General features: G+C 45.2%; 1 long non-coding RNA gene across 1 annotated transcript; it reads left to right on the top strand.

Annotated features, from left to right (window-relative positions):
- Positions 1-9,630: 9,630 nt before the first annotated feature.
- LOC148002869 (uncharacterized) lies at positions 9,631-20,757 on the top strand. The gene is made up of 3 exons (XR_015631624.1): positions 9,631-10,206; positions 18,717-18,935; positions 19,580-20,757. It is a non-coding gene; the product is annotated as an uncharacterized LOC148002869 (long non-coding RNA).
- Positions 20,758-22,651: the final 1,894 nt, after the last annotated feature.

Below are 22,651 nucleotides of genomic sequence, written 5' to 3'. Positions count from 1 at the left end.
GATGCGGAAGATCTATTTTAAATCCCTAATCACTGGTCAGAAAACACACCCTAAGTCTGGTCCATGCCTTCTGGTGATAGCTCACAGAGAAAAAGGTAAGTTTTTACTTTCCGCCTCTTTGCCCTCTCACTAGCTAGTTCATCTATCCTGTTCCTTACGCATTCCCGCACTGGTGTTAGAACCCACATCTGGATTCCAACATGGACTGAAAACTGACAGTTCTCTAGGACCTCCTTGGGACTCCAGCCCCAGATGAAACTGCTGAGACATCCAGTTTTGCAGAATGAACAACTCCAGAATTGTTAGTCTTTCCGTTAGGAAACAGCCATTGTTGAATTACTCAGGTCAGAGCCTCTAATAAAACACTGTAGTAGCCCCCCTTTTAGTATATTTGAGTTCATTCTATCATTTCTGTTCTTTCAGAGAACCCTGACTGACCCACCTCAACACAGTATATGCAACTCTTCTGTAAGCTAATTGTAGCAGTTGTTTGGGCTTAAGATTTCGCTAGTATGGTGTGGTTATCTACTTAATACTAACCTCATTCCACTAGCCTGGGACACTTAGCCTGGTCTCCCTGGAAACAGCCTAAGCACAGAGCTTCTGCACAGTTACATATTTTACATAAATGACTCTGAGGAGCAGGAATACAGAACAGGGAAGGAGGGAGACCCAGTACCAGGATGCCTTCTTGGGGAGGACAGCACTAAGGAAAGAGCCCTACAGTGCCATGAGTCTCTGAGAAAGCCTGGGAAATACATCCCCAAACCACCTGCACCGTGGAGAAAAATGGGGAGCAGTTGCCTATCATCACCCATTCAAAAAGACAACATGGAGGGCATCTGTCCCCCACATTCTTAGTTACACAGGTATCAGTCACACGTAGATCCTGTCTCTTGGATGGAGAGCAGGCAACTATACACTACAGACCCAAGTGAGGCCCTTCAGGCTGTAGCTCTGCGAAGCTGGCCTGAAGCTGCTTGAACCCTGTCCTTGGAGCTACTGAGGAAGTGGTAGGGTAGCATTGTGCTGGGGGTGTACAAGACACATACAGTGTTGGTGAAGAGTTTGTCACAAAGTCATCTGTGCTTCCAGTATGAATGGATCAGCTGTTACTGACAATGTGGCACATGACAAACAGGCCTCTGGCTCAGGAGTAATACAGAGAAGCACATCTAGAAGATTCATTCGGTTTCCAGTCCCCTCAAACCAGGTCCTGAGCTGGGTTCCTGACGGCCTGCCTTCTCAGGGGAGATTTCCCCTGGTAGCACGTATTCCCCTGGTGCACACACATCCATGAAACCAGACTTTGGCTTTGCCCTTGGGAATCCTTCCCTCTCTCTTCATGACTGTGCTAGTCTAGTTTCTCTTGCTGTAATGAGACGCTGGTCAAAATCAACCAGGGAAGAGTTTATTACAGCTCACAGCCCATCTCTGAGGGATGTTGAGGAGGAACCTGGAGTCAGAAACTGACCTGCAGGGCATGGAGGATGCTTGCTAGCTACCCCATGGCTTGCTCAGTTTGCTTTTTTATAACCTAGGACCACCTAACCAGGACTGTCACCTCCTCCAGTGAGCTGATCCCTCCCACATCAGCCTTCAGTCAAGAAGATGGCCCTCTCCCCAAACAGGTCTACAGGTCAGTCTGATGGAGGAAACTCTTCAACTGAGAGTCCTCTTCCCAGGGGACTCTAGTTTCTGTTTAGTTGAGGAAAACTAAGCAGCTTTCTGACTAAACCTCCCCAGACTTTGTTTATACAAAAGTGGCCAGAGCTCCACTCTGCTCCCTTGAGTCAGAACTGCCCTACAGGAGGAAGAGGCCTGCAGGGCTTGCCCTGGATTTCTAATGCTTCCCATTTCCCCATGCTGCAGACAGAAAACACCTTCTGCAGGAGAGATGTGAGATGCTGTTTCCTTAACACCACCCCTGGGGCTGTCGGGCTTTCCCTCGAGCTCCCCAGCAAACACTGAAATCTCCTGCATAGCGTATAGACAGAGGCCTCATCCTGCAGGACACATGCAAGGTACAGAAACAGAAAGCAAGTGACTCAGTCATTACATGGTTCATTTGGGTTCTCACTTCAGATTTACGACTGCTCTCTCTGGGCTCTGTAATAAAATCTTTTACACTTGTTCTCTCTCTGTGTGTGTCTCTGTCTCTGTCTCCCTCCCTCCCTCCCTCTGTCTCTCTCTCACTCACACACACACACATACACACACACACACATACACACACACATACACACATATATGCTCATAGCCACTCACAAAAGGAGAAACACACACAGAGAAAGAGAGAGAGCTAACTGTATTTGTCCTGTCTTTCCTAACAGCAAGAGTTTAAAATGCTTGTAGCTGTCAGGAACTGATGTTGAACAGAGCTTAAAGCATTTGGGCAAACTTTATGGTAGTTTCTGCCAGGGCAAAATTTGTTCCAGTGAGTTAACTACAGCGAACTGTGGGACTCAGTGTTAGAAGCCCTCAACAAATACTGCAGTGCATTCTTAGTGTCCTGTGTGCAGATGACAGGTACTTAAAACTGTCTTGCCTTCATGGAGATGCCACAAGCCAAGTGCAGCCCCTGCTACTGGAGTACTTGTCCTTGTGGAGCAGGCACCAAGCCCCGGGGAGGGGGGGGTTCTGCGACAGGAAAGACCCAAAATGTGACACAGCTAGGGTCCACACTCCCAGGTCAGCCTGGAGGATCTGGGAAGCCTTAGATGCTTCCAATCTAGCACCCCAGGGTCCCGATAGTGCTTTGGCCACCTAAGTCCTTATTGATGTTCCCATTCATACATTCTTTTGTATGCTCTTTTTTAAAAAGATTTATTATTTATTTATTCATTTATTTATTCATATATTATATATAAGTACACTGTAGCTGTCTTCAGACACACAAGAAGAGGGCACCAAATCTCATTACAGATGGTTGTGAGCCACCATGTGGTTGCTGGGATTTGAACTCAGGACCTCTGCAAAAGCAGTCAGTGCTTTTAACTGCTGAGCCATCTCTCCAGCCCTTATACACTCTTTTCATAGAGTAGATTTTTCTCAAGACTCTTTACTAAGAGAACTCCTTGATTCTGCAACAGTAGTGTGCCAAGTGATATCTTATTTTGTCACGTTATTGTTGTACAGGACTGAAGTGGAAACTTCTACTTCTTTGGAAAGATAGTTGTATCAAATGATGTCTTGCTGGAGCACACAGGTGAAAGGATGTCTTGCTATAGCAAACACATAAAAGGACACTTGATGAAGGAGAATAAATATGACCCCACAATCTGTGGGAGACGAGCACTGAGCCTTGCTATTCATCCCTAAAGACGTACAGGTATTGGTTTGCCTTGAGCTCAATTTGTGATGATGCTGCCATTGAAACTCTCCCAAGAACTGCTCCTGGGGCTCCTGGGGTTTCTGCAGCAGTTTGCTGCTTCCACAGCCTCGCCTCAGGCCAATTGGTGAGCCTGGCAGCTTCTTCAGAATTGAACTATAGCTGCCTGGTGTGTTTGCTGTAAGGACTGGAATGTAGCTGCTGGTTCGTGCCTGGTGTCTGCCTGGAGGACTGGTCTGAAGCTGCTGAGTCGTGTTTGGTGTTTGCTACAGGACTCAACTGCAGCCAAAGAAGATCGAGCTCTCCCCCAGAGAACTGTTGCTGAACAGGTCCACTTCTCCCCTATCCTACTAACTTTTCTCTTCTTCAACCTCTGCTGGGTGGTGGGCTAGAGGGAAAGTTGAACCCTTATTGAAAGTAGGTTGCAGAAAATGTGTGCCTACACTGGACTGTGATCCAAACCACACCTTTTTGAGGTGTTCCTATGCTTGGTTACAAAAGGCCCATCCTATCTGGGTTGTAGCTGTTCCTATCCCCTCACAGAAGTCCATGGGAGGTGGTGGGGCACCAGAGAATCCACCTACTCCCGGCCACCTGTCCTATGCAACTCATCCCTACCTGCATATGGCCTCAGAGAGGACTCGAGTTTATAGATCAGGAAGACATGGGGAATGGGGAGAAGCTTTCATCCATAGTGTGTAAAGACTTTCCAGTCTGACTCTTGTGTGGGGAATAGAGCACCCACCCTCCAGTAAGTAAGCCCTTCTTTATCTATGCTCTAAAAGTCCAATAAACTCATGGTTTCCCAAGGAGAACTGCGGCAGAACTGTACCTAAGTTTGTCTTTAGTACCTTGGGTGGAGGGATAGACTTGATAGTGTTTTTTTATTATGTTTCCCCTGGGGAAGGAGTTTAGCAACAATTGTTGATTATAGGTCTTTCCCATGCTGACTTAGTTGCTAGTTTGTAACGAGATTAAAGGCAGTCAATTGTTCTTAGTTTTGGTCTCAGGTCTTCCCACCTTCCCAGTCGCTTCTATTCTGACAATTTGTCTGTTGATGATCTTGAGACTCAGGTGTAGATGATTAGGCCAGTTGTGAAGAGTGGTTGCTTTTGCCTCCTCCTTTTGTTTTCCTTACTCTCTTGTGGTGGCCTCTCCTGCCTCTGTAATTCTACGGCATAATAGGGAGAGTGGACACCTCATCTTGTCCCGTTTCTTAAGAGCACAGTTTCTTGGTTAAGATGTTAGCTGTGGAGTTGTAGAAGGTGGCCTTTATCCAGCAAAAGAAACCCCTTTCTTTAGGCCCTGGAAGCCCACTGAAAACAGTCAAAAAACAAAAAACAAAAACAAAAACAAAAACAGCTTCCTTCTTCAGTGTCCTTCTATGTGGGCTGCCACCAGAAGGCATGGCCCGGATTTAATGTGTCTTCCCTCTTCAAATAATCCAATCAAGAAAATGTCTTATAGCTCTTGACTTTCAGTTGATTCTAGATGCAGTTCTATTGGCAACCAAGATTGGCAATCATGTGTAGCAAGTCTCCTAACTGCTAAATCATTGGTCATTTATGTAACAATTTTATAACTTTTAAAATGACAGTTGTAGTTCTCATTTCCTCCTTTTCTGTATAGACCCTTTAAAATTTTAAATTAATTCTGTATGTATACTGGGGGTGCACTCATATGAATTAGCACACACATGAAAGACACAGGACAGCTTACAGAAGATGATTTTTGCATTCTACCATAGGAGTCCCTGGGGTTAAACTCAGGTTGCCAGGCTTGGCAGCAAGCTCCTGTACCTTCTAAGCCATCTCACCAGCCCATCATCATCATCGTCATCATCGTCGTCGTCATCATTGTCATCGTCATCATCATCGTTGTCATCGTCATCGTCGTTATCATCATCATCATCATCATCATCATCATCATCATCATCATCATCATCATCACAGCACTGGGAGCTGCCTTAGGGTTTCTATTGCTGTGATAAAACACCATCCAAAAGCAAGTTAGGAAAAAGGGGGTATATTTGGCTTTCACTTCCGTATCCCTGTTCATCATCACTGAAGGAAGTCAGAACAGGAACTCAAACAAAGCAGAAACCTGCGACCAGGGAGGGACGCTCCTTACTGACTTGCTCTCTATGGCTTCTTCAGTCTGCTTTATTATAGAACCCAGGACCACCTGCCTAGAAGTGGCCACAGGCAACATGGGAGGGGCCCTTCCACGTCAATCACTAATTAGAGAGTACTCGACAAGCCTGCCTACAGCCCCATCCTATTAAGGCGATTTTCTCAATTGAGGCCCTGTTGCTGTAAAATTATTTTTTTTTTTTAAAAAAAGGCTGTTTTTTACCCTCCACTAGATCCAGCACCGTAGTGCCCCAAGATATCTGGTAGACATCTTCATCTCAGTCAGCAAAGCCTCTCACCCGCTCTGCTCTATCCCATATCACACTGCCGATGACCTCTCTCTGAGCCTGGCAGCAATCTCTCTACCCATCTAGTTCCCAAGGCAGGTTGCTACCATGCCAGAAATATACATCCCAATTCCGTGGAGGCCCAGTGTCTCCAGCTACCACATACTTTCTTGAATTCAACTAAATCACCACATGAAAGAACACACAACACAATAACCTCTGGTCTAATTGATAAGATACAATTGCCCACCTAGACATACAAAGCCCTGTACACATCCATCCCTTAAAAATATTCATAACAACCTCTAAATGTACACAGAATTTTAACATCCGTCTCCATGTTCTCTTGGCTGCTTCTCTCTCTCCTCAGTTCCAGTCTCCTCCTCACTAAAAGTTTTCTCCCGCCCATCCTTCCTTCTTGCCAATGACAGGCCTCGTTCTGTCTTGTACCTGCCTTCACCTGTGTAATGACATCATCCTACAAGGCCCCTTTCTCTCCAGTGACTCTAATTTGTGTTGAGTTGACATAAAATTAGCCAGTGCAAGAATTAAGCTCAGAACCTCATGCATGTTGAGAAAATTCTCTCCAGCCACTGGTAACACATGCCTTTGATCCCACCCAGCACTAGGGAGGCAGAGGCAGGTGGATCTCTGAGTTTGAGGACAGCCTGGTCTACAGAGCTAGGTCCAAGACTTTCAGGGCTACACAGAGAAACCTTGTCTCAAGAAACCAGAGGTGAGGGTACACTGTAGCCTGACTCACACATTGTATTTTAATGCCTGAGAGAAAGGACAGTTGCCCAGTGATCTTAAAGTCCTCCTGGGGTGGCGGTCCACACATTCTCAGGAGCCAGGAGCTTCAGACAGGGGATCCTGGGGAGAGACAACAGGGAAATGAAGTCCTTGATCTAGGCTATGAAGGCAGAAGGTTGGTGGCCTACAAAGGGAGAAGCCAGAGCAGTCCAGTTAGGAGCAACGACAGATGTGCCAGGCAGTTGGTCCTCAGATAACTTTTACGTTACATGTTTCTTTGTTTCCTGTGTGTGTGTTTGCTCACAGGCACATGCACGAATGTATGTAACCATGAGCACAGGAGTGTGGGCATGTGCAGGCCAGAGGGAACCACCAAGGCATATTTCACAATTGTTCCTCAAACTGTTTTTTATGTCAGTGGAGGAAGGGTGCACGGATGTGAAGAACAGAGAACTTGTGAAAGTTCATTTTCTCTTTCCACCATGCTGGGTTCTGAGAATCAACTCAGATTATTAAGCTTGGCACTGAGCCAACCAGCTAGCATTCACCTTACTTTTTGGCACAAGCTCTTACATTACACTTGGAGCTCTCGGGCTAACTTACCCCAGAGGGCCTCCTGTCTCTGTCCCACCAGCACTGGGGTTTCAGGCGTGTTCCATAGTGCCCAGCTCTGTTAGGCAGGTCCTGGGCATTTGAGCTCACTTCCTCATCTTTGTGCGGCAAGCACTTTATCCACAGGTTCAGCCACCCAGCCGCAGCCACAGCCCCCTCACGTCCCACAGCTCTGGCACTGCCTTCCCCAGCCCTCCCTTCTCCCCACGTGACCATGGCCTCACATGCAGGGTAGAGAAGAAGAGGGCCAGGTCAAGGGTAGTTTGGAGCTTAGGTGTGTCTACAGACACAGGGCTCCCTGTCTACCTGGGCCCACCCTTCTCATTCTAGTGGGCTCAGAGGGAAACTGATAACATTAGGTTCTGGGATAACACTTGTGTTAAGATCTGAAGGCCTAAGACTGTCACTGATCTGTCCCAGAACAGACGGAGTCCCAGGCAGCTCCTGCAAAGGAGGACTTGGTGGAAGGACAGACATGGTGGCTGCTGGTTTTCCTGTGGCGCAGCAGCGCCCCCTGGTGTTTCAGGAATAAAATAGCTACTTTCCAGGCCTTTTTTTTTTTTTTTTTTTTTTTTTTTTTTTGGTGGGGGTGGTGTGGGGTGGAGTGGGGGAATGAGGTCCTCAAAGCCAGATTTGAACCCAGCAGATTTTCACTTGAGAAGTTCTGCCTGTCCCTGCACTTTTATCCTCCCCGCTCTGGGTAAGAATGCTTGGAATGGTAAATGTTCAATCTTGGGAATTAACCTTTTCATTGATTCTAGAACCTGAATGTTTTCCCAAAGCAGTACAGAAACAAGCCTTCTGAGCTGCTCCAGTGCTGGCTGACAGCTCTGGGAAACTCCAGAGGCAGCTGGTTTCCGAGTGTCATGTCTCAGAGTTCAAGGACAGGGGGTGTCCTGAAAGCTGGGAGAGCCACTGTTGTCTTATGGGCCAGTGAGTGTTCACATACAGATGAGAGTTGTGGACAAGCCTTCCACAGCCTGACTCCACACAGTGTCTTAAAAGAGCCACTTCTTGTTTCCTGGACAAGACAGTCTCCATGTCTCACACTTCCTCTGAAAGTACAGCATTGTCAGAAGGTAGCTGTGTTAGTTACTTCCCATTGCTGTGATAAAACACCATGACCAAGGCAACTTATAAAAGAAAGAGTGTCATTGGGCTTTCACGTGGGGGTCCCTTCCAGCATCATTGCAAACAGGGAAGGGAACCTTGAAAAGGCGAAAAGAAAACTCAGTTCAGCTGGGGATTTAGCTCAGTGGTAGAGCGCTTGCCTAGCAAGCGCAAGGCCCTGGGTTCGGTCCCCAGCTCCGAAAAATAAAAAAAAAGAAAAAGAAAACTCAGTTCAGCTAGACTTACGGCGAATCAAACTTCAGGAGCCTGCTGTGAGGTGGCTCATTGTAAGCATATTTCAACAAAGTACGATTTGGAAAAGTTTCCAGGCAATAGTCATTCTAATTTCAGGGATACAATAACCCTCCATGTATAACTGCATAGAATTTCCTTTGCAAAGTACATGGGACTATGAAGATGGGTTCTAGAGCTTAAGGGTCTAGGCGTGGTCTCTGACTGAAATAGCACAGAAGTCAGAGGTTATAAAGTACATGTGACATCTCACCTAAGGATGTGCTCTCCTGACTGGGAGAGATCTAGGATAAACATTCTGGGGCGAGGTCCGGCTCTACAGATAACAAAGGTCACTGGATCAGTAACAACATCCTCTCCCAGGCTTCTAGGTGGAAAACAGGTATTTATTTCCTACACTGAAGAGACACCCCTGGGTGATTAACATTCCTGGTTCTCCGGTGTTTATCTGTGAGCATGAAGACCTCATGCCCTCTACACTTAGAGCTCCATAGAGTTAGAGTTTGTGATGGTTGACCAAAGGCATGCTGGCAGGAACAGCTCTGGGCTCTCTTCTTTTTTTTTTTTTTTTTTTTTTTATTCTTTTTTTTTCGGAGCTGGGGACCGAACCCAGGGCCTCGCGCTTGCTAGGCAAGTGCTCTACCACTGAGCTAAATCCCCAACCCCTTGGGCTCTCTTCTTGATCCATAAGCAAGAGGCAGAGGGCCCACTAGCGATGATGCAAGTCTTTTGGAAGCTCAGTCCCGATGCCCTTTTACACACCTCTAACCCTCTGGACTTTCCCAAACAGCTCCACCGACTGGAGACAATGTATTCAAATATATGAACGTACAGGAGTCACTCTTATTCAAACCATGGCGGCTGGCCTGACTGTCCTGTGACATAAAATGACCTTTAATCCAAGCTTTAAAAATCTGAAGCCCCATCCTTCCTGAAGTTGCCAAATCTTGAGTTTCTGTCAACGTTGCCCACCCTGCCCCTCCTTACTCCACCGTGGCACGCCCTGAAATCGCTACTTGGGCCACAAACCAATGTCTTCTTTTGTGGTACTTGAATGCTTTATCACCAGGGAGTGGAACTCTCTGGTAGGATTAGAATGACTGGGTGTGGCCATGTTGGAGGAAATGTGTCACTGGGGTTGAACTTTGAGGTCCCAAGAGCCCAGTTCACTTGCCCTCATCCTTAGGATCAGGATGTAGCTCTCAGCTACTGATCCATCACCATTCTTACCACCATGCTCCCTGCCATGATGATGGGCTAAGCAAACACTCAATTAAATGCTTTTCTTTAAATAAGAGTTACCTTGCTTGTGCTGTCTCTTCCCAGCAATAGAACAGGGATCAGGACACCGTTTCCTTAGGGGTAGGGCTCGAACTCCAACTTCCAGGCAAAGCTGTAACAAATGGATGTTGGGCTCAGGTATAGCTCATTGACAAAACCCTTGCCAGACATTCATGGGTTCAATCCCCAGCATTGGAAAGAAGAGACTCCAGCCTCAAAAAGCAGATGTCGAAGAGAGCAGAAATGCTAATACTGCCTGCCCATCGTCTTGAACAGGGACTGAAATCCTGAGCAAGTCGGTTCGCATCCTCTTCTCCACATTAGGAGTCTGTACATTTTTTGCCATCGGCTACATGGTGCTGCCGCTGTTTGCATACTTCATCCGAGACTGGAGGATGCTGCTGCTGGCACTGACACTGCCTGGGCTGTTCTGTGTCCCCCTGTGGTGGTGAGTACAACGGCCAGCCCTCTGCTGTGTGGCAGGCAGCCCCCTCACCCAAAGATAAGCTGCTCACTTAGCTGCCTCTGCATGTTCTCTGCTGCAGCTTGCCCTGGGGCCTCCAAACTGCCAGCACTTTCTGCATCTCAGTGAGGGGGCAGGTGCACCAGAAAATAGTGCCCTGAGCACGTTCCGGCTGTTTTCCTTGTTATCCCCTGGACAGTGTGCTACAACCACTCTTACACCACTTCTGCATTTCACTAGGTGTTAAGAGGCTGGTGGTTGGTAGATCAGGGAAAGAATGCACGCTTGGCATACCCAAGGGGAGTACCCAGCAAAGGATATACGTTACGATGGGTATTATAAATAACCCAGAGACAGACGCGGAGACGTAGCTAGATTGCATACAAATCTTATGTGGGGTTGATTGATGATGTTTGTTTTGCAATGCCGGGGATGGAACCTAGGATTTTGTACAGGAAAGCAAGCATTCTGCCTTGCAGCTATGCTCAGCGGTAGCTTAGGTCCTGCTGAGTTGACCTGAGCTTGAGCTTGGTCTTGAGCTCCTAGCTCCAGGTGGTCCTCCTGTCTCAGCTCTCCTTTTGAGAATTTCCCATGTTTACTTTGTCATCTTTAAACAAGACAAAAGGAGGTTCCTGGCTCTGCTATTCATCCCCACCTCTTCCACTATTCAACCACAGTACAGGACCATCCCTGCTACCCACAAGCTCCACTTCCCCAAATTCGTTTTGGCTTAATTTTATTGCATCAAAACCCAGTCTTCTAGAAATGACCTATTTGACTGAACTGCTCAGTTCGTAACTTACTTAACTAAGGAAATCAAGTGTTGGGTCTTTTTTTTTTTTCTGTCACCTTGTGGAAGTCTTACCATGGAATAACTGGAGGCTTTGGGAAGAGAAAGGATTCCTTAAAAACGGAAATAAAATACTAGCCACAGCCCCCCCCCCCCCGTCAGATTTTCCCCCTTTTTACTTTTTCTGTTTGAACAAAGCAAAAAGAGATTCCTGGCTGTTATTCATTTCTTCTCTCTCTCTCTCTCTCTCTCTCTCTCTCTCTCTCTCTCTCTCTCTCTCTCTTACATCTTGGTTTTATTTTGTTGTATCAAACTCCAGCCTTCTAGAAATAACTCACTTTGCTGAACTGCTCCGTTCCCACTTACATGGTTACGGTAATAAAGGTTTCTTTGGTCACCCTGTGGAATTCACAGTTTAGACATCTTGGTTAGCCTGTGATGGCTACCTGACTAGGAGGACATCTCTCTACAGCTGTCATACAGCCACAGGAGTTGACAAGTGTCTGAAAAGAAAATTATACGAATTCTAGGTTTAGAAATATAAAATTAAAAGAGTTAGCCCCAAAAGCCACAAACTCAGGGCTAAGCCCTGCCGCCAGGAATAGCAGGCCATAAAGATAAAGAAAAGGAATGCAAAAACCAGCTCAGGCTATCGAGGACTGACCCATAAACCATCCACAGACATCCCCCCAGCTTACTCAGGGCCATACTTTAACCAGATGTCCTCCAGACCCTGATAAGCCCCTACTTGTGCTTTTCAGCCATTGTGTCCTGCAGAGAGCACTCCAAGAAACGGGGCAGCCCAAGCCTAACCAGAGGTGTTTCAAATACAAATGCTCCATCAATTTTGACAAACTTTTAAAAATAATGAGGACCTAAAGACCCTACCCTTCTCCTGATTTAGTAGCTCTGTTCCAAGAACCAGGGGGCCATAAAACCTTCTGGCATCCCCTTATCTCCTGGAGCCATAAAACAATCCTGTAACTTGCGGTGCATTCCCCTTTGACATCCCCCCCCCCCCCCTGGTGCTCACAGCCTCTGCCTTTAAATACTCTTTTTCCCAGCCTCTCGGGGCTGACACCTCTGTCTCCTGCGCGGGATACGTGTCGGCCCAGAGATCTCTGTAATAGGTCTCTGTAATAAACCTCGCCTTTGCTTATTACATCCAAAATGGTCTCTCTGTGTCTGGGGTCCGCGATTTCCCAAGACTTGAGTAAGGGTCTCTCTGCGTGGGATCTTTCAGTGTCCCCTCGGCCTTATCTGAGGGGATGGCTCGGCTGGCCTTCTCCTCGCTCTCCTTGCTTTTACCTCCCATGTTGTGGGTTTACCAGCAGCGACATTTTAGACTGAAGAGTATGTAGAGGTGGAATTAGTATTCAGCAAAGATGACCTTTTCTGGCTTGGTTAATGTAAACGCATTTTTTTTAAGTGGATAGTTTTTTCCCCCTCCATCCCTAACTAGCTTCTAAATGAATAAGACAGAGGCTATAAGATTTATTAAATTACCTTTACAACTCAGTAACTGGATAGTCATCGATCTATTCTAATCTTCTAAACTGATCTGGCTAGTTCATAGCCAAAATCTCCAAGATACTTGCATTTTAGTATTGGTCTGACTCTCTGGGCTCCAGGTGTGTTCTCCCATGATATCTCTAGGACTTCTTCCTCATGGTGACTCCTCTCTGTCTCTCTCTCCCTCTCTCTCTCCCCTCTTTCCCTGACTGCCCGGCCCTATTCTTTCTTCTGCCCAGCTGATTGGCTGATCAGCTTTTGTTGACAAGTCAGAGGACAAATGGAGAGCAATGTGTGCACAAATTTGGAACAGAAGATACTTGGAATAAACATGACAATGTCATGTCTGGAATTCAACAAGGTCTGGGGGCACAGAAATCAGCATTGGAATAATGCAAGGATAATCTTTACCCAGTACAAACAAACATGCCTTCAGGTTTAGTTTGTTTCTTATTTCACTGGAGTTTGAAAAAATACTTTATTTATTTATGTATATGGGTGTTTTGTCTGCGTGTGTGCCCATGCACCATGTACAATGCAGTGTCTGGGACAGCCATTATAGGGTCTCAGGTCTCCTGACACTGGAGTTATAGACAGTTGTTAGCTACGATGTGCGTGCTAGGAACTGAACCCAGGTCTTTTGGAAGAGCAACTAACACTATTAATCTCCTGGCCCTCAAAAGACAGCTTTGTGTTTTGTGTTTTTGTTTTTCAAGACAGGGTTTTTCTGTGTAGCCCTGGCTGTCCTAGAACTTACTCTGTACCAGGCTGGCCTCAAACTCACACAGACCATTCCCTCTACCTCCCAAGTGCTTAGATTAAAGGCGTGCACCACTACTGATTGGCAAGAGATAGTTTTTAAAGAGCTAGCTATTATGATGATTTATCCGGCTGAGGATCCGTAAGGAAAGGCAGCCATATTCCACACAACTCAGTTCCCAACAGAAATCCCTTATCAGTTACTTTACTTGTTGCTTTAACAAAATGCCTGACAAAATCAACTCAAGGAAGGAAGGGTCTGCCCTGGCTCACAGTTTAGGGATATAGTCCATCACTGCAGGAAGCCATGGCAGCAAGAATGTGAGGCTGCTGGTCATGGCGCCTACAGTCAGGAAGCAGAGAACGAAGAGTGCTGGTTCTCAGCTCGCTTTCTCTGTGTATTCAGTCCAGTCACACTAGGGTGTGTCTCCCTGCCTCAGTTAACTCAATCTGGAAACTGGTTACAAGCTTGCCCAGAGATCAACTCCCAGGTAATTCTAGGTGCTGTCGAGTGACTGATAATATTGACCAACACAAACACTTAGGCATACAAGAGCAGAGCGGTGCTCTGCAGGGAGAGGAGCCTCTGCCATTATCACGATCCTCACACACCCTTTCTACAACCTCCTTGCTAAGCTAATGGGTTGATCTGGAAAGAAGTTTGTGACCAGGAATTCTCTTAAGACTCGGGTTATTTTGTGCCTCTACAGAGGAATGACCTTTGTAATCTTTTGTCACGTTGGCCTAAGGTTTTCATACTTACAAAAAAACATACTCAACTTTAGACCTTATGATTCTATCAGAGGCAGGAAGAGATACAGGGGAAGCAATCATGGAGTCGATACGCAGGTTAAGAGGTGTCTGCTGAGGACCCAAAAGGTACCTCTGATTCTCAACCCCCAGAATTCAGCAAGGAAGGCCTACTGCAAAGGGCTGACTCATCCTTACTTAAGAGTGTTCTTCTGTCACCCATGGACTAGCTCAAGAGATACTGACAATGGGTACATTGTACCAAGGACAAGGCTGCCCCAGGCAAAGGGCAGCCAGAGGCCAAAACTAGTGAACCGAAGGTTAAAGAACAGTCTTTCCATCTTCCTATAATATAAAACAATAGAGCTCGTTCCTGAACACCTCAGCCTTGAGGGTAAGACTTGCAAAAGCACCGGCCAGTAGAGTGGGGTGGGAAATGGCAGCTGTGTGCTTCCTGCCTGCTAAGAGTGAGGTTAGCATTACAGCTGAAGAAACTCTACAGAGACTACAGTGTGCAGCCTCACCGGGCTCCACCAAACAAGCATCTAGTCTTGAGATGTTGCAACAGATATCAAGGCAAGTTGAAAACACAGATCCATGCCTCTAAGGCGGGCAGGCTGAGGATGCAGGTGGCTTAGGGTATTTGTTTTATGCCCCAAGTTCCCATTAAAAGACTAGGCAGTGGTATGTGTTCCCAGACATGGGCAGAGGAAGGAGGACACACATGGACTGTGGAGAAATCTCTGCAATGCCAAGTTGATCAAATGATTGAAAGCCAAGGCCAGTGATGACCTAAACCCTTCAGAAAGGAAAGAAGGAACCACATGGAGGTAGGGGCCAGCAGCTCAAGGTTATCTTTTACTACGTAGCAGGATTGAGGATATCCTGGCTTACATGAGGCCCTGGAGAAAGGGGTGGGGGAAGAGAAAAAGGAAAGGAGAAAGAGGGAAGGAAAAAGGGAAGGCAAGAAGGAGAGGGAGAAGAGAGAAGGAAAGGAGGAAGGAAGGAAGGAAGGAAGGAAGGAAGGAAGGAAGGAAGGAAGGAAGGGAGGAAAAGAAGACATTTCTAAGCATAACCTGACAAAGAAAACAAGATTGACCCAGGAAAATAGCTAAAAGCATCAGAGAAATACAAATTAGGAGCTGAGGAGATAATTTAGTGAATAATTTAGTGTTGGAAGTACAAAGGCCCTTGTGTCCACAGATCACTATGGAAACCAGGAATGTCAATCACACATAGTTGTCTCCTCAAAGGAGCAGATACCTGTTTTCCATCCAGAAGGCTGCGAGTGGCCCAGTGACCTTTGCTATCTGCAGAGCCAGACCTCACCCAAATACTGCAGAATGTTTATCCCAGACTCTCTCCCCTAGACCTTTATTTAACTTTGTTTTTCAGTCAGTAGAACCCATCCTTAGGTGAGATGTCACATGTACTTTATAACCTGCTGACTTCTGTGCTATCTCAGAGACCACACCTGATCCCAGGACCTTATGCTCTAGAACCCATCTTCATGATCACATGTACTTTGAGTTGAGTTTCAGTGGAATTAGACCTCCTGTGACCTGGGGATTGTATTACATCAGGAAGCTTCTGTCCAAAGTGTACTGTTTTTAAATGACCTTACAATAAACGGCCTGGGGTCAGACTCTCCAGAAGTTTGAACCGGCATCAACTAAGACAGGCTCACAACTGAATTTCCCTTCTTACCTCTTGTGGTGTATTTCCTCGCCAGCTGTGATGTGTGCAGGGACACGTGTGCGCAAGCACACACACACACACGTGCAATAATCTGCTTGCCATGCAAACGTGAGAGCCTACATTCTGATCCCAAGCACTCACATATACACAGTAGCACATGTCTATAATCCCACATACCCACGGTAAGAGGGAGGGTAATGACAGGAGAATCCTCAGAAACTCACAGGTCACGCAGGCTGGTATGTGCAATGTCAAATAAGAGACTGTCTCAAACAAGGCGAGAGATGAGAACCAGCACACAAGGTTGTCTCTTGTCACATACAGGCACTACCATACGCATGCATTCACACCCATCCACAGATTTAAAATAAAACACGAAACAACGAAAAGAATCCATTATAACTTAAATGTACTAATTACTTTTAAGATGTGTTTTAGCATTCAAAGAAAGACAGATGTACGTAGCACACTAGAATGGTTGGGGTAGTTACTGACCGGAGAAGCTGTTGGAAGCCACAGAAACATTCCACAGGTGGTCCAGTACCCTTGCCTTCCCCCCTGACTGCTTGACAACCTTAGGACACAAGTGTCCTGACCAGCCTTTGCCCCTAATAAACAGGTGACAGCTGGGACACTAGTATCCTCCCAGAATGAAAAGCACTTTTCATAGTCACAGTTCTTTTAGGGACCACACTGACTTCTTGAGTGTTTGAACAGTAGTTCTGTTCAACACCCACACTTAAGGTCATTCTTTGTAGCCGGGGCCTGGCCTCAAGTACAACTTACAGACTTTCTTGCAGTTTGTTGAGGGATTTGAACTGGGAGGCTGGGGTGACAGTTCTATCTTATACTTGCTTATTTGCCAGCATGAAGGTGAGTGTGACCTCCAGGACTCACGTAAAATGGCCTGCCTGTGGTACCGCACACTTATGGTTCTAGCTCAGGAGAGGCAGAGACAGGAGAATTCCACAGCCTAGCCTCCTTGATGAGATCCAGACTAAACAGACCCTGTCTCTCAAAAACAGTAGATGGTGCCGAAGGAGGAATGACTCCCCACCCCCACCCCCCGCCCAGACCATCCTCTGGCCTCCACATGCATGCACATACATGGACACACCCACCTGCATGCACACATGCAGGGTGCACACATACACAAAAGCACTTTGAAACTGGAACAAGTTTTTATTTGATCCCATGACAACTTCCTCCCTGTGGTCTTCTCAAAGGCCAACTTGCATGTTGTATAGATGCGATGAAAAGTCATACTGTGCACTAGGAATAGTTTATGTGCTGAGCAGCAATAAAATAAGGTCAGGACATTTACAACATTAAAATGATCTAGGAGAGCCATGATCACTAATACCAAATCCTGTGGTGAAGGAAGGTTATGAACTGACTTCAATCTTAAGGAAAGGAGAGGACCAACTCTAGCATCTCTTTCTCTCAACACATACATGCCCTGAAATATATTTGCCCAAATAAATAAATAAGCAAACAAACAAATAAATGGATGGGTGGTGCAGTAGGATTAAACAATAACAAAAAACTCCAAAGCCAAAAGTAACACAAAGGGGGATATATTTTTTTCCTAGTGTGTAACTTTCTTCTATTCTTAAAATACGGGTCGATATAGTATTGATATATTGTAATACACAAATAACATTATTTCTTTTGTCTATCTTTAACTTTTTTAAAAAAATAAGATTTATTTATTTTATATATCTGAGTGCACTGTAGCTGTCTCCAGACACACCAGAAGAGGGCATTGGATTCCACTGCAGATGGTTCTAAGCCACCATGTGGTTGCTGGGAATTGAACTCAGGACCTCAGGACCTCAGTCAGTGCTCTTAACCACTGAGCCATCTCTCCAGCCCCTCTCTTTAACTTTTTAACCCCTGCAGTTCTAAACCCAGGGTCTTACTCTAGCCAAGTACTCTACTATGGAGCCATATCCTCGGCCCTTCGTTCATGTTTATGAAGAAACAAGGTCTTGCTAAGTGGCCCAGTCTAACTTTGACCTCATTATATAGCCTAGGCTAGCCTTGAATCTGTAATTTTCCTGCCTCAGCCAGTGAAATATTAATAGCTAGTATTATTAGTATGAACCAGGAGCTTGGGAATGGCTCACTAATTAAAGCCCATGAAGACAAGAATTGAGATCCCACAACCCACATAAATGCTGTCAGGAACTATAGTTCATCTGTAATTCTAGCTTTGCATGACTACATACATGCAAAAGTATCCAAACAGCATATACATGTGTACGTGAACGTGCACGCGCAGGCATGCATGCACACGCACACGTGCGCGCTCACAGACACACACACACAAATGGAAATTTATTTTTGTAAACAGCATGCACCACTGAGCTGCTAGACCTGTGTTTCTTAATAACAAAAACCAGGAAGGAAAGGACTGCGCTCCCCTCTTTAAAGATTAAGCTTAACAGTATTAACAACTAACGACTTGCCATGAAACTGTTGTAATAAATAAAAGACACATGGACAGAGGTCGCAGGTAAATTAATAATCCAAAATAAGAGTAGCTCAAAGTCCAATGTCCTCCATCTTTGACCAAGCCTAGCAATTAGGACATTTGAAGACAATCTTGTCCCTCAGTACTTAATGTGGGGACCACTGCATTGCAGCAAAATAATAAAATCAAGTGTTGATTCTAGGAGTACCCCGTCTGAAATGATTACAACTCTTTTCCAGATTATAACTTTGTGTCCATTGGCCTGGTGATGCTGGGGAATTTTGGGGTCACCTCTGCCTTCTCCATGCTGTACGTCTTCACTGCAGAGCTCTCTACCCAACCCTGGTCAGGATCATAGCTGTGGGCATCACCTCCATGGCCTCAATCCAGCGTGGACAGCATCATTGCCCCCATTTCAAGAGATGTGCCTTGTTCTGTTGTTAAATTAGTTTTTCCTGAATTTGTGTGTTTTTTACATATGTGTATGTGCATTTGTGTTTGTGAACGCAGGTGAATATATGCGTGTGCATGAACGGAAAGTCAGAGGACAGTCTCAGGTGTCAGCCCTTCCCTACCACCTTTTTTAAGACAGAACTCTGTTGGTTATCATCTGAGGGTGCCAAGTGAACTGTGTGGAGTGAGAGATTTCCCTGGGGATATGCAGCACACACACCTACTCACCTCAGAAAGGAAAGCCACAGCAGACAAAAGTAAACAAAGAACAACTTGGTAAGCCTTAACTTTATTGGGGTTGCTAACAGAATATGGATGAGGGGTTACTTACAGGAGGAAGGATGATTCAAACACAGCCTCATCACTGAAAAGCCCCACCCCCACCACTGGAGACAGATTGTGAAAGCTGCAACCCTGGAGCTCTCTGCACAGCTTGCAGGGAGCTCAACAGGTCCCAGAATCTCTTTAAGGCAGCTCAGTTAGGCTGTCTGTCTTCTTGGCAGCACTTACTGATTCTATAAACTTGGGGAAGGAGGGACTTGTACATCTGGTCAGTTTCAGGGAATTCCTGACACTCTTGAGTTGTTGACTTCCTTGATCTTAACCAGCCACCCTTTAGAACTTCCAGAGTTTTCCTGGAATGTTGCACTGCGCCCCACGTGGAAAGCTGGGATAGCTTTCGCCATTACAAGATGGTGCTGGCCTCCGCCGCGCCAGCCGACTTCCTTTCAGGAAGTTAACTGTGCGCATGTGCAAGAGTGCCTTCGTGCCAGGTCTTTGCCCACTCCGGGGCGTGCCTAGTGAGATCATGGGTAAGCAACCAATCAGGCATGGACGCGCTGCGGTAGGGTGTATATAAGCAGCGCCATTCTGGGGCTCGGGCCTCTCCTCTTCAAGATGTAATAAACGCTTTGCTGCAGAAGGATCCTGGTGTCCGCGCGTTGTTCTTACTGGCGAGACGTTGGGCGTGCGATATTTGGTGCCGAAACCCGGGACAAATGCCACACCATCGCTGGCACCGAGGAGAGCCTCTGTTCGCGGAGAGGGTCCAGAACTGAAGGTCGAGAGGTAAGCTCTGAGAGGCATGTTTGGTCTTGATACAGCATGTCAGAAACAGAGCGGGATGAAAGATTAAAGAGCTCAAAGAGAAAAGGTGCACCTAAGAAAAAAGGCCCTTCCAAGGACTTTAGATCCGAGGAAGCGAGAGATAGGGGAAAGGACGCCCCGGGAGAGAAACAGGGAAAGGAGGAGAAAGCCCCGAAAAGGAAAAGCCTTTATCCGGTAAAGGAGTTAGAGGCTTTGGGGCTTGATAGTTCAGAAACAGACAAGCTTAGCCCCTCTGAGGAAGAGGATTTAGAAGATGAGGCAGCTCGCTATGAAGAAGAAAGATATGGGCCTAGGTGGAGAGCCACTATGAAGAAACCGAAAGTTATGAATCCTTTGTGGGCAAGGCTGGTAATTTTGTTTATTTTTTTCTTTGTGTGGGAAGCCATTACAGCCGTTAGGACAGGTCAGAGGGTCCTTACAGAACAACAAGAAAGTATGTCGGAGGGAGAAAAGGTCTCTAAAGAAAAAACGAAAAGAAAAGGAGATAAAAGGAACACAGTACTTTGGGAGAAAAATTTTGTCTTTGTGCTGGTAAAAGGTGTGATCAGGCTCTATAAGCTTTGCAGAGTCATACTGATTAGGCTTGATAGAGGCAGACCGCCTGAAAATTTATTCAGGAGAATCAAACAAAAGGACATCTCAATGCCCATGCACAGCTTGATGGAGTTAATGTAATTGGGTTGTGAGTGAAAATACTCAGAACTGTGTTTCACTTCCATACCATTGGCGAATGTCAGTCGTGCTGCTCAGATAATATATCTCAGTATCTTACAGGAATTGGGTTTCAACATGTTGATGGACTAGTCCAGGAATTAAGACAATCCATCGTCCATATCGACTCCACTCGAGTGGATAGTCACCATGAACACCATCTGGTTTTATCCCTCTTTGTCTATTGTTTGTCCCTGGTGCACCAGGATGTCCCCATGTCTGTCAGTGTATGTCTGTGGTTTTCGTTTCTCATTGTTTAAATGTTTTATGTTTCATGTTCAAAAGAAAAAATGGTAAAAACTTTATCTGCCGGTCGTTCACACCTTGACTTGGTTTTAACTCGTTTCAAAAAGGAACAAATGAATGAAAAGCAGTTTCAATCAGGCCTTTAGAGCCCTGTACCTACAGCCAGGTGTCTAGGTTAGCTGGAGAAGGCTAAGCATCTACACGAGCTGATCTTAAAGGCGCCAACAGCTTCTCAGCTTCTTCGATAGAAGAGTTGATAGCTGTTTCTCTTAGAGAGATCCCTGACTTATTATTTGACTCAACAGGTGACAAGGTGCTTCTCTTAAAATCATAGCTAAAAAGGTAAAAATGGTGTTTGGTCTAAATATTAAAGATATGTGTAGCCACTTCAATTTTGTTTCTCATTGGTTTTAAATGTATCAATATGCTCTACTTGCCTTGGTTATGGACTATTGGCTTTCAAGTTATTGGATACGGTTAAAAGGGTATAATATTGGTAACAAAAAGTTGACATAAAGCTGGTAATCTGGATGGAGTCATTCTAGATAACATGTGACATGGGCCAACCTAGGGAAACAGGTCTAAATTGAGGTAATGTTTTTATGGAATTCTTATTCTAGGAACCAGGCTTCTAAAAGAATTTAGGACAATGTCTCTTTGTTGAGGTACTAGAGACTATGCCATCGTGTGTTCATATATAGGAATTGGCAGTCAAACTTTGTATCTGCTTTTTGATGCTAATTCCACTGCCCTAAGGACAGCTGCCTAGTCACGTACTCAGAACTCAGGTGACCTTGTGGCTGTGTTCTGGTGTTACAAAGAGAACTTAAAGATTGTGATTTAGGATTGCCAGTGTTACATTGACTAACTCAAACTTATTTTTAATTAAGAAAAAATCAAACAGGTAGAGATTGTTACAAGATTTACGAAGGATTGATGAGGTTTTGGAACTTGTGATAACATTACAGCCAGTTTACTTACTCCAACTGCCATCTCAAGATAGATTTAGAGGATTGATTTTGAGTTTTCATTTCGTGAGCTTGCTTACAGTTTTAGAGAGCCCATAGAGTGATATCATTAAAAATGGCTAATAGCCTTATATTATGTAATTTTGTTGCTTCTTCAGTGTAAGAAGTTAGAACTTAAATCTTTCAATGTATATGGAAATTTTTACCACAAACCTTTGCTCTCATAATGAGCTTTAATATTTGGGGAATAGCTGTTACACTACTCCAGATAAGAATATTTGACGCTTCTAAGGATATGTTAATTGGCTAAGTACCTCACCCTACCAGAGGACTTAGGTCTTTGTTATGCACATTGGAGATAAAGCTTCAGCTGTGTTAGTACAGAGTTGTGGACTGGAGTCATAGAAGTATTTTGAAAAGAAACCTGGTAAAACATATCTTATTCCAAACAACAGTTAATTGGTTATTACAAAATACTGATAAGAGCAAAATTGATAATTTTACTCTTTGCATGCTTTTGTATTTCCTGTAAACAAAATTACATGCTGTAGCGACTGTTTTTAAATGTTAAAAAATCAAGCTTTCAATTCATATACTGATAGCCAATGTGTGGCTTGTGGTTTACAATTGATTAAAAGGTTTTATCTTTTTAGATACTACTAGCCCTCAAATTTTACAATTACTTAATGCTTTATTAGAGGCAGGTTTTCTACATAAAATCAGTGAGTGATGATTTCAGTGTGAATTGTCTGACAATTCACTGTCCTTTCAGTGCTCTGGCTCAGACAACTAAACAAAACCATAGACCCAGCTCCTTGAAAATGGTAATGGAGTTGATAAAAAACCCTCACGAAAAGAGGAAGACTCCAGTTGCTTACTTTCAACGCCCAGCCTCACCCTGCCAGCTCAGGGATTTCTAGTACGACTGAATCTGGACAATATTTACAAGATTTGACATTT

The sequence above is a fragment of the Rattus norvegicus genome, chromosome 10 (genome assembly GCF_021556685.1).
Source record: "Rattus norvegicus strain SHRSP/BbbUtx chromosome 10, alternate assembly SHRSP_T2T, whole genome shotgun sequence".
Lineage (NCBI taxonomy): Eukaryota > Metazoa > Chordata > Mammalia > Rodentia > Muridae > Rattus > Rattus norvegicus.
The sequence above is the reverse complement of the archived record's forward strand: the minus strand, read 5'-3'. Positions and strand labels throughout refer to the sequence as shown.